Below are 12,060 nucleotides of genomic sequence, written 5' to 3' on the forward strand. Positions count from 1 at the left end.
TAATCTCCTACGCCGACGACACCCAGCTGATCCTCTCCCTGACCAACGACCCCGCCGCCGCCAGAGCCAACCTGCACGAAGGGATGAAAGAGGTAGCCGAGTGGATGACGACCAGCCGCCTGAAACTGAACTCAGACAAGACGGAGGTCCTCATCCTGGGCTCTTCACCCTCCGCCTGGGACGACTCCTGGTGGCCACCCGCCCTGGGCACCGCACCCAAACCGACAGACCACGCACGCAACCTGGAATTCATCCTGGACTCCTCCCTCTCCATGACCAGACAAGTCAACGCCGTCTCCTCGTCGTGCTTCAACATCCTGCGCATGCTACGAAAGATCTTCTGGTGGATCCCCACCGAGACCAGGAAGACCGTCACCCAGGCCCTCGTCACCAGCCGTCTGGACTACGGCAACGCCCTATACGCCGGTACCACCGCCAAGCTCCAGAAGAGACTCCAGCGGATCCAGAACGCCTCAGCCAGACTCATCCTCGACATCCCACGAACCAGCCACATCTCCGGACATCTGAGAGACCTTCACTGGCTCCCCGTCAACAAAAGAATCACCTTCCGCCTCCTCACCCACGCACACAAAGCTCTACACGATCGAGGCCCGAGCTACCTCAACAGCCGAGTCAACTTCTACGCTCCCAAACGCCACCTCCGATCAGCCAACCACGCCCTCGCCGCCGTCCCCCGCATCCGAAGAGCGACTACAGGAGGAAGGTCCTTCTCCTACCTGGCCGCCAAGACCTGGAACTCCCTCCCGACCGACCTGCGCCTGACCCAAGACCACCTCTCCTTCAGGAAGAAGCTGAAGACCTGGCTGTTCGAGCAGTAGCAGCACCCCCCCCCCCCTCAGCGCCTTGAGACCCTACGGGTATGTAGCGCGCTTTATAAGTGTCACTGATTGATTGATTGATTGAATTACTAAGGATTTTAGTATTTTATATTTAAAGAGTTTGCAAAAAACTGAACATTTCAATGGGAAGGATGGTGCTGCTCCTCCGTGATTACATTTTAAATGGTTAGTTTTATTTCGCAGTACAAGGCTCCTGCTGCTGTCAGGGCCAGAGTGGAAACCCAAAGCAGCCCTGGCAAATATTTTCAGACCAGTCCCCATAGGGTGCACACCAAGTGTAGTGAGTGAGGCTGACCACTACAAAGGGGCTTCTGGAGGGTCTTCCTCCCTCCCCCAAGACAATTTAGGATACGATGGTGCATTCTACAACACACTTATCATTATATATTGAATTGTATTACCTTTTAAAGAATAGTAAATGATAATCTTACTATGCAGCAGGATACAACAAGCTTTGTTCGGGTTCAATGATTCTCTTATCACCCTTCAACAGTGCCGCTCATCTCTCCATAGCCCCTCTGTCACATGCATTACATTTGTTTTATAGCATCTCTCATACCATCGTAGGATGTCAGAGCACTTTACATCACACACATAGAGACAATGAATCATACATGTAAATCAGCGTAGAGAAAATGTTACATAAGGTAAAGGGGACTACAAGGTGTAGGATTCACATGCCATTCATACTGGTCGGCATTTTATAAAGAGTGCTTGGTCTGGAAAAGGACAAACTCAGGATTCAGAGCATAGCATTGACTAACAATAAAAATGTATTTCCACCCAAATAAACTCCTTTAACAGCATCAGGATAATGAAAGACTGGGAAAAAACATAAGTTACTAACTTGTACCTTGCAGTGTGGAAGCAGTTCTTTGATGACCGTTTATCGGTCACTGTGCTAGATTGATTGTCACTTATTAAGTGCACAGTAACAAAAGAATCTGACAAAATCAGCAACCCACTGAGCTATGCACATAAAATACTGTTTTTAAAATGCATGGTACACGTTCTTTGCAGCAGGCATATTAACCCTCTGTGCTACATTAGATAAGTCAAACCTGCCACTGGACAAAACTCATCTCTCTCTAGCAGGTACATTAATCACCAGAGCTCTCTTGACACTTATTGTTGCTCCAAAACTGCTAATTCTACAATGAACTTTGCAGTGCTTTTAAAACAGCTGCCTGCGGACCCCCTGGGAATGTGTCGGAGCCCCCTGGGGGTCCACGGACCCCAGTTTGGGAAACACTGCCCTACGGCGTCTATTTCTCCACTGTGGATCCTATGCATGGTTCCTGTGACTTGCAGTATCCAGAAGAATCAGTCTCAACTCAAGGAGGCGGCAGTATTGAGTGGCCGGGGCATAGCAGCAGAGCTGGTGACCATCGGGGGTAGCTGGAGGCCACCTTGGGTAGAAACAACTCAAAGCAGTCACAGGTTGGATCACAAAGCTCCTAGAGAGAGTATCAAGTTCTAAACTCAGATGTACAAATGCCAGGAACGAAGAGCAAAAGATTACCATGGGGAGTAACCCCTACTAGGAGGAGAAAGTCATACAGGCAGAGGCTTGGGAGATGGTAAAGGTGGGATGAAGTCACATGCTTCAGGCGTGACTGCTTCCAGTATGCAATGGTGGGGCACACACAATACACCTCTTTGTAGGACTGCGTCAGGCTGCGTGGCGCGTGTCTTCACAAGACCCTGCTCAGCAGTTCCTGGAGGTGGCCGCTTCAAAACAAGGGTTTTGAGAATTGGTCAGCAAAGAGAAAAGCCAACAAAGTCAAAAGCTTAGAAATGCTCAAAGATGCAAAAACCTTTTCTCCATGAAAAACAACAGGAGTATCTCTGCGGACATCATATGAATCTCAGTTCAACATCTTTGCATACACCATATAAATCCCAGACCGATATCGCTACATACACCATATGAATCTCAGATTGATAGCTCAGTACGATATCTCCACGTATGTCATCTGAATCTCAAACTGATGTCTACATACACCACATGAATCTCAGATCGATAGCTCAGCACGCCATCTGAATCTCAGATAAGATATCCCAGTATGATATCTCTACATACACCATATGAATCTCAGATCGATGGCTCAGCACGCCATCTGAATCTCAGATCGATCTCAGTATGATATCTCTACATACACCACATGAATCTCAGATCGATAGCTCAGCACGCCATCTGAATCTCAGATCGATAGCTCAGTACGATCTCTATGTATTCCATCTGAATCTCAGACCGATATCTCTGCGTAGATCTGAATCTCAGACAGATATCTCTGCGTAGATCTGAATCTCAGACAGATATCTCTGCGTAGATCATATGAATATCAGACCGATCTCTGCGTAGATCATATGAATATCAGATCGATATCTCAATATGATCTCTACATACACCACATGAATCTCAGATTGATAGCTCAGCACGCCATCTGAATCTCAGATCGATATCGCAGTAAGATATCTCTACATACACCATCTGAATCTCAGATAGATCTCAGTATGATATCTCTACATACACCATAACAATCTCAGATCGATAGCTCAGTACGATCTCTATGTATTGCATCTGAATCTCAGACCGATATCTCTGCGTAGATCATATGAATCTCAGACCGATATCTCTGCGTAGATCATATGAATCTCAGACCGATATCTCTGCGTAGATCATATGAATCTCAGACCGATATCTCTGCGTAGACCATGTCTTGGATGTACAAGGCGTCAGCGCATGACGCCCAACATCAGACACCCCGGCTCTAAAGCTGGGATAAGAGGCAGCTATGGTTGGTCAGAAGCGTCGTCCACACGCTTCGATGTTTCAATCCATCCAGACAAAGCATCTCTTAAGATCAGTCCAAACCGTTGCATCCTCTCATTTCCAAGGGCTACCAGGCACTTGGAGCAGAGAGATAAACGGATTAAAAACTGGGAAGCCAGACATCGCCCAGTCCTGTTGGGACCTTCAACTTATCTGAAGAATCAGATACAACGAGGCCAAAGTTCTCTTCGAAGCTCCTGTGAATTTAACACGGAGTTAGTTACGGAGTAGAGGCTCGCATCTCACCATATGCAAACTCTGCACTGCCCAAGAAGCGCTTTCCCCAACAATCCCTTGACATCCATCACCGCTGCAGCCCATTCAATTTATTTGGAATCGAAATCTTCACAAATTTATGCCAATGGATTTTCCTTCAGGAGATGCCAGGAAGTGTTTGACAAATTCCAAAAGAAATCAGATTTTAAGTTCTGTGGTCAGAAAGCAACAGACTCCAAGTAATCACTCGATCATTGGGCTTATCGAGTGCAGAGCTACTCCGCGAGTGTCGCGGTGCTAGCTCGACGTAGAAGGAGGGAGGGGCCAAATTAAAAACGGATATGAACAGAATGCGAGTAAATGGAAAATGCAGACAAAACAGCCCGGAAGGAGGAGACAACAATCATCTCGGAAATGAGGAATGAAGCCAAACCTGGTTTGGCGCATTATTGCTTCCACGATGTAGCTAAGTACGGCATGCTTTGGATTGCTGAGCCTGGGAAGCCCACGCCTGGCCGGTCGCAGGACCAGATCTTCCACTGAAAACCACACAACCGCTCAATCTCTGATGAAAGATCCACTGGTGGGGTGTTCGTGGACAACCTCACCGGTGACGGAGCTCCTACCAGATGGGGGGGAATATTGGCAGAATCCAGTCTCTGGGGAAGACATGTGCTCCTCATGGCCCATCGGCAACTCCTCATGGTGCTGTGGCCACAAGCAGAAGCAAGACGGTTTACCTGGTCACACCGGGTACATAGAACAGACCACATAGCAGCCTGGGCTTAGCTGAGGAGGGGTCTCCAACCATTTCTGTACTGAGCGCTACTTATGTTCAATGAAACGCATTGGACGGCCACTAATATTATTAGTGTTGCCTAATTATTTTATATGTATAATAATTCAACCAAGCAAAAGATTTCTAATTTAATATCCTGGGCTGCAGACAGGTGGCTGGAGTGCTATAGTAGTTCACGAGCTACTGGTCGGAGACCCCTGATGAGAGGTTCCCTGCAGACTTCTTGCTACGGAACCGCTCGCGGAGAGATGAAGACCACGTACCTTCACAGCTGGTAGATCACAGAACCCCTCCTGGGCCACGCCACTCATTGAAACAAACAACCAATCCTGCTCAGCCACCCCACCATCAGCCTCCGCCTCCTGCTCCCCAACCCCTCCATCAGCCCCCGCCCCCTGCTCCCCCACCCCTCCATCAGCCCCCGCCCCCTGCTCCCCCACCCCTCCATCAGCCCCCGCCCCATGCTCACCCACCATCAGCCCCCATCAGCCCCCGCCCCCTGCTCCCCCACCCCTCAATCAGCCCCCGCGCCCTGCTCACCCACTGCTCCATCAGCCCCCGCCCCTCCATCAGCACCCCCCATGCTCACCCACCATCAGCCCCTGCTCACCCACCATCAGCCCCCGCCCCCTGCTCACCCACCATCAGCCCCCGCCCCCTGCTCACCCACCATCAGCCCCCGCCCCCTGCTCACCCACCATCAGCCCCCGCCCCCTGCTCACCCACCATCAGCCCCCGCCCCCCCACCCGCCCATCAGCCCCCGCCTCCTGCTCACCCACCATCAGCCCCCACCCCCTGCTCACCCACCATCACCCCCTGCTCACCCACCATCAGCCCCCGCCCCCTGCTCACCCACCATCAGCCCCCGCCCCTGCTCACCCACCCCACCATCAGCCTTCTGGGATGTCTGCACAGGTTACTTCCACCAACAACAAGCATTTTGCGCTAACCACTAGGCTACGGGTCAGCGGGGTCAAGGAGAGTGAGTGTCGCAGAGTGTCGTGGAGTGGCGCAGAGTGTCGTGGAGTGGCGCATAGTGTCGTGGAGTGGCGCAGAGTGTCGTGGAGTGGCGTAAAGTTGGGTGGCATGGAGTGTCATGGAGGAGTGGAGTGGTTTAGAGTGTTATGGAGGGGAAGTGGAAAGGAGTAGAGTGGTGTAGACTTGCATAGTGTCATGGAGTGGTTAAACATCAAGGTATGCCCTTACGAATTCTGAATAGAACGGCACTTTAAGGGCGATTACGGCTGTTTTTTTATACATTTCTCCTTCTCACCGACTCATGTCTATTTTGTTCTGAGACTTCCGGTAAACGGCATTTCCTCTCAGCACCTTTAACACTCTATTCCAGTACCATTCTTCTTACGCGGCGCACTTGCTGCACTAACTTTCTGGTTACAGCATGCACCTTAGAAGGCTTCATGGTCTTTCGTGATTATTTCTCAGGATCACTTGGGTCTCGCACGTGCTCGAACTTTCCTTTGTAGCTATGTCAGACTTTTTAAATGCATAATAGGATTATGATTTACTCTAACATGTTTATTGTTCTCCCCTTGCATTCTTTATTTCCGAATGTTCTGTTGATGTAATGTAATTTATATTATGTACTTCTATGTTGGGCAACTAATATTTTAGGCATGCATCTATAAGTCCTGATGATGATCTTAAATTTAAAAGGATCGAAACGTCGTCGACATTTTACACTTGATGATTGATCTACTGTACTGAAAAGATCACAAAAAAGTGTCTTTTTTACATTGTCTGTTATGTAAATGTATGTGTCTTGTAAAGCGCACTGCTGCCCTGAGGTGTCCTGGCGCTGTAGACCGCTGGGGAACCAGTCCTGGCTTTCCCTGTGAGATGGTCCCTTTCTGGGTATCTCAAAGGTGAAACCAGGCATCCCCGGCATCTGTGGGGGGCCGTTGTAGAGATGAGGCAAGCTAATGCCCAGAGTTGCCGAGTGTGATCCCTGGTTAGAGTAGGCACCGAGGCGAGAATTATCGAGTCCACTGACCCTGGTCCGCGACCCTGCCGCGTCGGGAATTGAACCCTGGTCCTGGGCCGTTTTCGGCTTCCGGGTCTGCCGCCTCCAAGCAGTGAGCCACACCGCTCCACAACTTATAACTGTGAAACACTTACAGACGGCCCTTCTTTGCCTTTGTATGTATGTCATTTGGTTTCTTAAATGTGATAGCTGGACACAGGTTGAGTCCCGCTTGGTAAATTTCTCTACTATTTTTGATATATTTTACCATTTATGCTATTAAAATCTGTCCGGCTGGACAGCAAAATATAGATTTCAATTTTGGTCTATATTCACTTGGATTGTCCTATCCTTGTTAATGTTTGGGACCATTGTTTTTTGAAACACTATATACTCCCAAAGGTCCCAGACCGATTGCTACTTTTGGGTTCCCTTGTTTTCTGTAATGACATGGAGTGGTGCACAGCAGAGGGGCACCGAGTGCTGCACAGCAGAGGGGCACCGAGTGCTGCACAGCAGAGGGGCACCGAGTGCTGCACAGCAGAGGGGCACCGAGTGCTGCACAGCAGAGGGGCACCGAGTGCTGCACAGCAGAGGGGCACCGAGTGCTGCACAGCAGAGGGGCACTGAGTGCTGCACAGCGGAGTGGAGTGGCACAGAGGGTGAGGAGTGTGTAGAATAGGGTATTGCGGAATCAAGTGACGTAGAACATAGTACAGTGGAGTAGTGTCGTAAAATGGAGAAGAGGATCAGCGTTTAATGGAGTAGAGTGTCAGACGAGTCACTAGATAGAAGTGGCGTAAAGTAGATTGGCGTAGAGTGCATTGGCTTTGGGTAAAGTGGTGTAGAGTTCATTAGAGTACAGTGGCGCAGAGTAGATTGTAGCATCGTAGAGCGAATGGCGTAGAGCGGAGTAGAGTGCAGTGACGCATTGTAGATCATTTCAGAGTGCAGTGGGTTAGGGAGGGGACAGGAGTAGAGTGATGCTGAGTAGAGTGGCGTAGAGTGTAGGGGCGTAAAGTAGATTGGGGTACAGTGGTGCAGAGTGGCACAGTCTTGTAGGGTGGTTGACATTACAGTGACGAAGAAGGGGTGGTGCACAGTAGATTAGAGTGTGGCAGAGTGGATTAAAGTACAGTGACGAAGGTCAGAATCCAGTGGTGCAGAGTGAAGTGACTTGGAGTGCAATGGTGTAGATTAGAGAGAGGGTTGTGGAGTGCAGTGATGCTGAGCAGATTAGAGTACTGTGTTTGAGTAAAGTTGAGTGCAGTTGTGAAGAGTAGAGTGCAGTGACGCAGTGTGGAGTATGTGTGATGGGGAGTGGTGCAGTGTGAAGTGACGTAGTGTGGAGTGACGTAGAGTGGCGCAGTTTGGGGTATACGTGATGGGGAGTGATGCAGTGTGGGGTATGTGTGGGGTACGCGTGGGGTGGTGATAGTGAGTGCCCCGCTATTGCAGACCACACGTCTTCACTTGAACGGACCACAATGTATGGAAACCTCATCTCCTGGTGTATGGATTTCTTTTGTTGGTTTCCAAATATTTGTTTCCGCCAAAAGTCAGAATTACCCAAAAATGTGCTTCATTTCGGTTTTTCATATCCTGAGACACGTGCACAGTTCACCTGCAGACCCCTGCACAGCCCCCCCCCCCCCGCTGTCACAAACCCTCGCACTCTGAAGTCAAAGAAAGAAAGGTGAAGCCCCCGGGCCATGACGTCATCACCGGCTGGTGAAATGAAGGGGGCAACAGGGGCCAGAGACCGACCAGTGTCAAAGCCCCCCACAGCGCCTGGGGGGGGGGGGCCCTCAGGCCGCGGCCACCGTCGCAGCCCTGATGACGTCACCGCCTCACCTGAACACAGGCCGGGGGGGGGCAGAGCCTGCAACGGGTACAGTGCATTAACGTGGAAGGGGGGGGGGCAGAGCCCACCCACCCCTTTCCTTCCCCATTTCCTCACAGTCCTGCAATGTCACCTGCACGCCCCCCCCCCCCACACACACACACACCCCTTTATCCACCCTGCAGTGGAAATGACCCCCACCCTTCCCCAACACCCCCTGTAGGGTGGCAGACACCCGGGGGGGCCAGGGAGGCTTCCTCAGCCCCAAAACACAATCTATGACCCTCGAGGTTCAAGGGGTCATTGGGGCCCCAGGACCGGGGGGTAAAAGAGGCGCAGCTTTTATTCACCTGAAGTCTCACAAGTGACCCGAGGGCAGCGCTGCGGGCACAGGGTCCACCCTGAGGCGCCCACCCCAGGGCCTCAGGGCGCTGCGGGCACAGGGTCCACCCTGAGGCGCCCACCCCAGGGCCTCAGGGCGCTGCGGGCACAGGGTCCACCCTGAGGCGCCCACCCCAGGGCCTCAGGGCGCTGCCCCCCCCCCCCTACACACAAGACAGCTCAGCGGGTCAATGAGCCATCAACAGCCCCAGACACCGACATCAACTACCACCCACCATTGTCCCCCAACAATCACTGATTACTGCCCCCCCTGCGTGCCCGGGTCACGTCTGGGTCACACCCAGCTCCGGCGCAATAAAAGGAGCGCCGCTTTAATCCACACTCTTCATTGTATGACAACGTGTACTTAAGGGGGGGGGGGGCACACTGGAATAACGCACACACGGGGGGCTGCTGAAGGGAAACAGCTGGCAGGGAAGGGGGATATCATATAGCGCTTAAACCTGTTTATATATTTGAATCTTTCGCATGTTTTTAATATCTTTTATCTGCCTATATGCTTTTATCTTCTCACGTAAAGCGCTCCGATACCTCTGGGTCTAGGCAGCGCTATATAAAATTTAAAAAATATAATGTGATATATATATATATATTAAGCTTGGAGAAGAGCTATACAACGCTGTGTGTGGGGGGGTGGTGGGGGGTATTGTGAAAGCCTCGGGTCCCACCCAGCCCAGGGAGCCACACCCCGCCCTCACCTGGCAGGGAGGGGGGGGGGGCAGCAGCTCACACCTGAAAACAGGCCACAAACTCCAAGAAGAAACGACAACTTCCGAACCCACAAACACACGAGATACAAAAAGACCCCCCCCCCCCGTGAGGGGAAAGAAATGCAAAACTTCAGATAAACACCCGAGGACGCCCCAAAAGTTTCAGACACCTCCAGGGAGGGCCCCCCAGGCCTCGGGCCCCTCCCTCCGCACAGGTACAGGGTTTAAACTCATTTTTATCTTTAAAACGTCCCAAAGGAGAAGGAAAAACAGACATTTTGGGGTCATTTCCCGTAAAGTAAGGGGCACTCACCTCCTCGGCGCCGCCCGCGCCTCCTCCGGGCCCTTCGGGTGTTTTTGTTCCAATTCAAGTGGCGACAAAAGCCCAGAATGTGCAGGAAAAACAGAAAATAAACACAAACCCTCCGGGGGCCCTCGGGGTCCGGTCCCGGCAGAAAAAAGAAGAAAAAATCCCCAATAATCCAGAGGGTGAAGCAGGAGCGGCGGCGGCTGCAGGACAAAAGGCGGAGCCGCTCCGGACACCTGGGGTCCCTGGGGGGGGGCTGGGGTCAGGGGGGGCTCAGGGTGGCGGCTCCTCTGGACCCTCGGGGGGGGGGCAGCGCCTCTGCTCCCAGCTCCAGCGCCTAAAATGGAAGTTGGACCCGAGGAGGAGAAGAGGCGGAGGCAGGAGGCTGAGAGGAGCAGAGAAAAGGCAGGGAGGGGCCGGCCAGGGGGGGGGGTCACCTCACCCGGGATGATGTCATCGAGGCCAGGCAGCCACTAGGAGGCCGCCATGAACCGGGGCCGGCCCAGCCAATCACAGCCCGCCTTCTACACAGCTGGGAGAAGCCAAAGTTTGACAACCCAAGCGCTAGGCAGGAAAAGACATCATGTCAGACGTGGAAATCTGTCTGTACGGGGGGGGGCGGTGCCCCCCCCCCCAGACAGACAGACAGAGGGGAGGGGCCACAGCCTGCGGGGGCGGGGGGAGTGGTATCAGGCGAAGGGGCGGAGGGAGGGGGACACACCTTGCATACCAGGAAGGAGAGAAGGGGGGGGGGCGGAGGAGAAGGTCCCCCCCCCCCCGGCTTCAGGGCTCTGCTCTCACTCGCCTTTGTCCTCATTAATGTTCCCTCATTGTCCACAAGGGGGAGGGACAGAGGGAGCGCCTCAGATATGCAGCAGGTAGCCTGTCGGGTGAGAGCGCCTGCTGCACAGGCTAGGGGTACAGGAGAGACAAGGGGGAGCGCCTCAGATATGCAGCAGGTAGCCTGTGGGGTGAGAGCGCCTGCTGCACAGGCTAGGGGTACAGGAGAGACAAGGGGGAGCGCCTCAGATATGCTGCAGGTAGCCTGTGGGGTTCGAGCGCCTGCTGCACAGGCTAGGGGTACAGGAGAGACAAGGGGGGCGCTCAGATATGCAGCAGGTAGCCTGTCGGGTGAGAGCGCCTGCTGCACAGGCTAGGGGTACAGGAGAGACAAGGGGGGCGCTCAGATATGCAGCAGGTAGCCTGTGGGGTGGGAGCGCCTGCTGCACAGGCTAGGGGTACAGGAGAAACAAGGGGGGGCGCCTCAGATATGCTGCAGGTAGCCTGTGGGGTGGGAGCGCCTGCTGCACAGGCTAGGGGTACAGGAGAGACATGGGGGGGCGCCTCAGATATGCAGCAGGTAGCCTGTGGGGTTCGAGCGCCTGCTGCACAGGCTAGGGGTACAGGAGAGACAAGGGGGAGCGCCTCAGATATGCAGCAGGTAGCCTGTGGGGTGAGAGCGCCTGCTGCACAGGCTAGGGGTACAGGAGAGACAAGGGGGAGCGCCTCAGATATGCTGCAGGTAGCCTGTGGGGTTCGAGCGCCTGCTGCACATGGGGGGGGGGGGTGCAGGAGAGACAAGGGGGGGCGCCTCAGATATGCAGCAGGTAGCCTGTCGGGTGAGAGCGCCTGCTGCACAGGCTAGGGGTACAGGAGAGACAAGGGGGGCGCCTCAGATATGCAGCAGGTAGCCTGTGGGGTGGGAGCGCCTGTTGCACAGGCTAGGGGTACAGGAGAAACAAGGGGGGGCGCCTCAGATATGCTGCAGGTAGCCTGTGGGGTGGGAGCGCCTGCTGCACAGGCTAGGGGTACAGGAGAGACAAGGGGGAGCGCCTCAGATATGCTGCAGGTAGCCTGTGGGGTTCGAGCGCCTGCTGCACATGGGGGGGGGGGGGTGCAGGAGAGACAAGGGGGGGCGCCTCAGATATGCAGCAGGTAGCCTGTCGGGTGAGAGCGCCTGCTGCACAGGCTAGGGGTACAGGAGAGACAAGGGGGGCGCCTCAGATATGCAGCAGGTAGCCTGTGGGGTGGGAGCGCCTGTTGCACAGGCTAGGGGTACAGGAGAAACAAGGGGGGGCGCCTCAGATATGCTGCAGGTAGCCTGT

General features: G+C 53.4%; 1 protein-coding gene across 9 annotated transcripts in view; it reads right to left on the minus strand.

Moving 5' to 3' along the window:
* The window catches only part of CTNND1 (catenin delta 1), a 211,505-nt gene extending 200,946 nt beyond the window's left edge, over positions 1-10,559 (minus strand). For 6 of the 9 annotated variants that reach the window (XM_078674032.1, XM_078674013.1, XM_078673995.1 and 3 more), the window contains exon 1: positions 9,962-10,362. The gene's annotated coding sequence lies outside the window, so the exon portion shown is untranslated. Of the gene's footprint in view, positions 1-9,961 lie in introns of all 9 variants that reach the window. The other 3 variants (XM_078674043.1, XM_078674023.1, XM_078673971.1) reach the window with 3 other exon arrangements.
* Between the last annotated feature and the right edge of the window lie 1,501 nt (positions 10,560-12,060).

This window comes from Lissotriton helveticus, chromosome 1_1, assembly GCF_964261635.1.
Source record: "Lissotriton helveticus chromosome 1_1, aLisHel1.1, whole genome shotgun sequence".
In the NCBI taxonomy this organism is placed as follows: domain Eukaryota; kingdom Metazoa; phylum Chordata; class Amphibia; order Caudata; family Salamandridae; genus Lissotriton; species Lissotriton helveticus.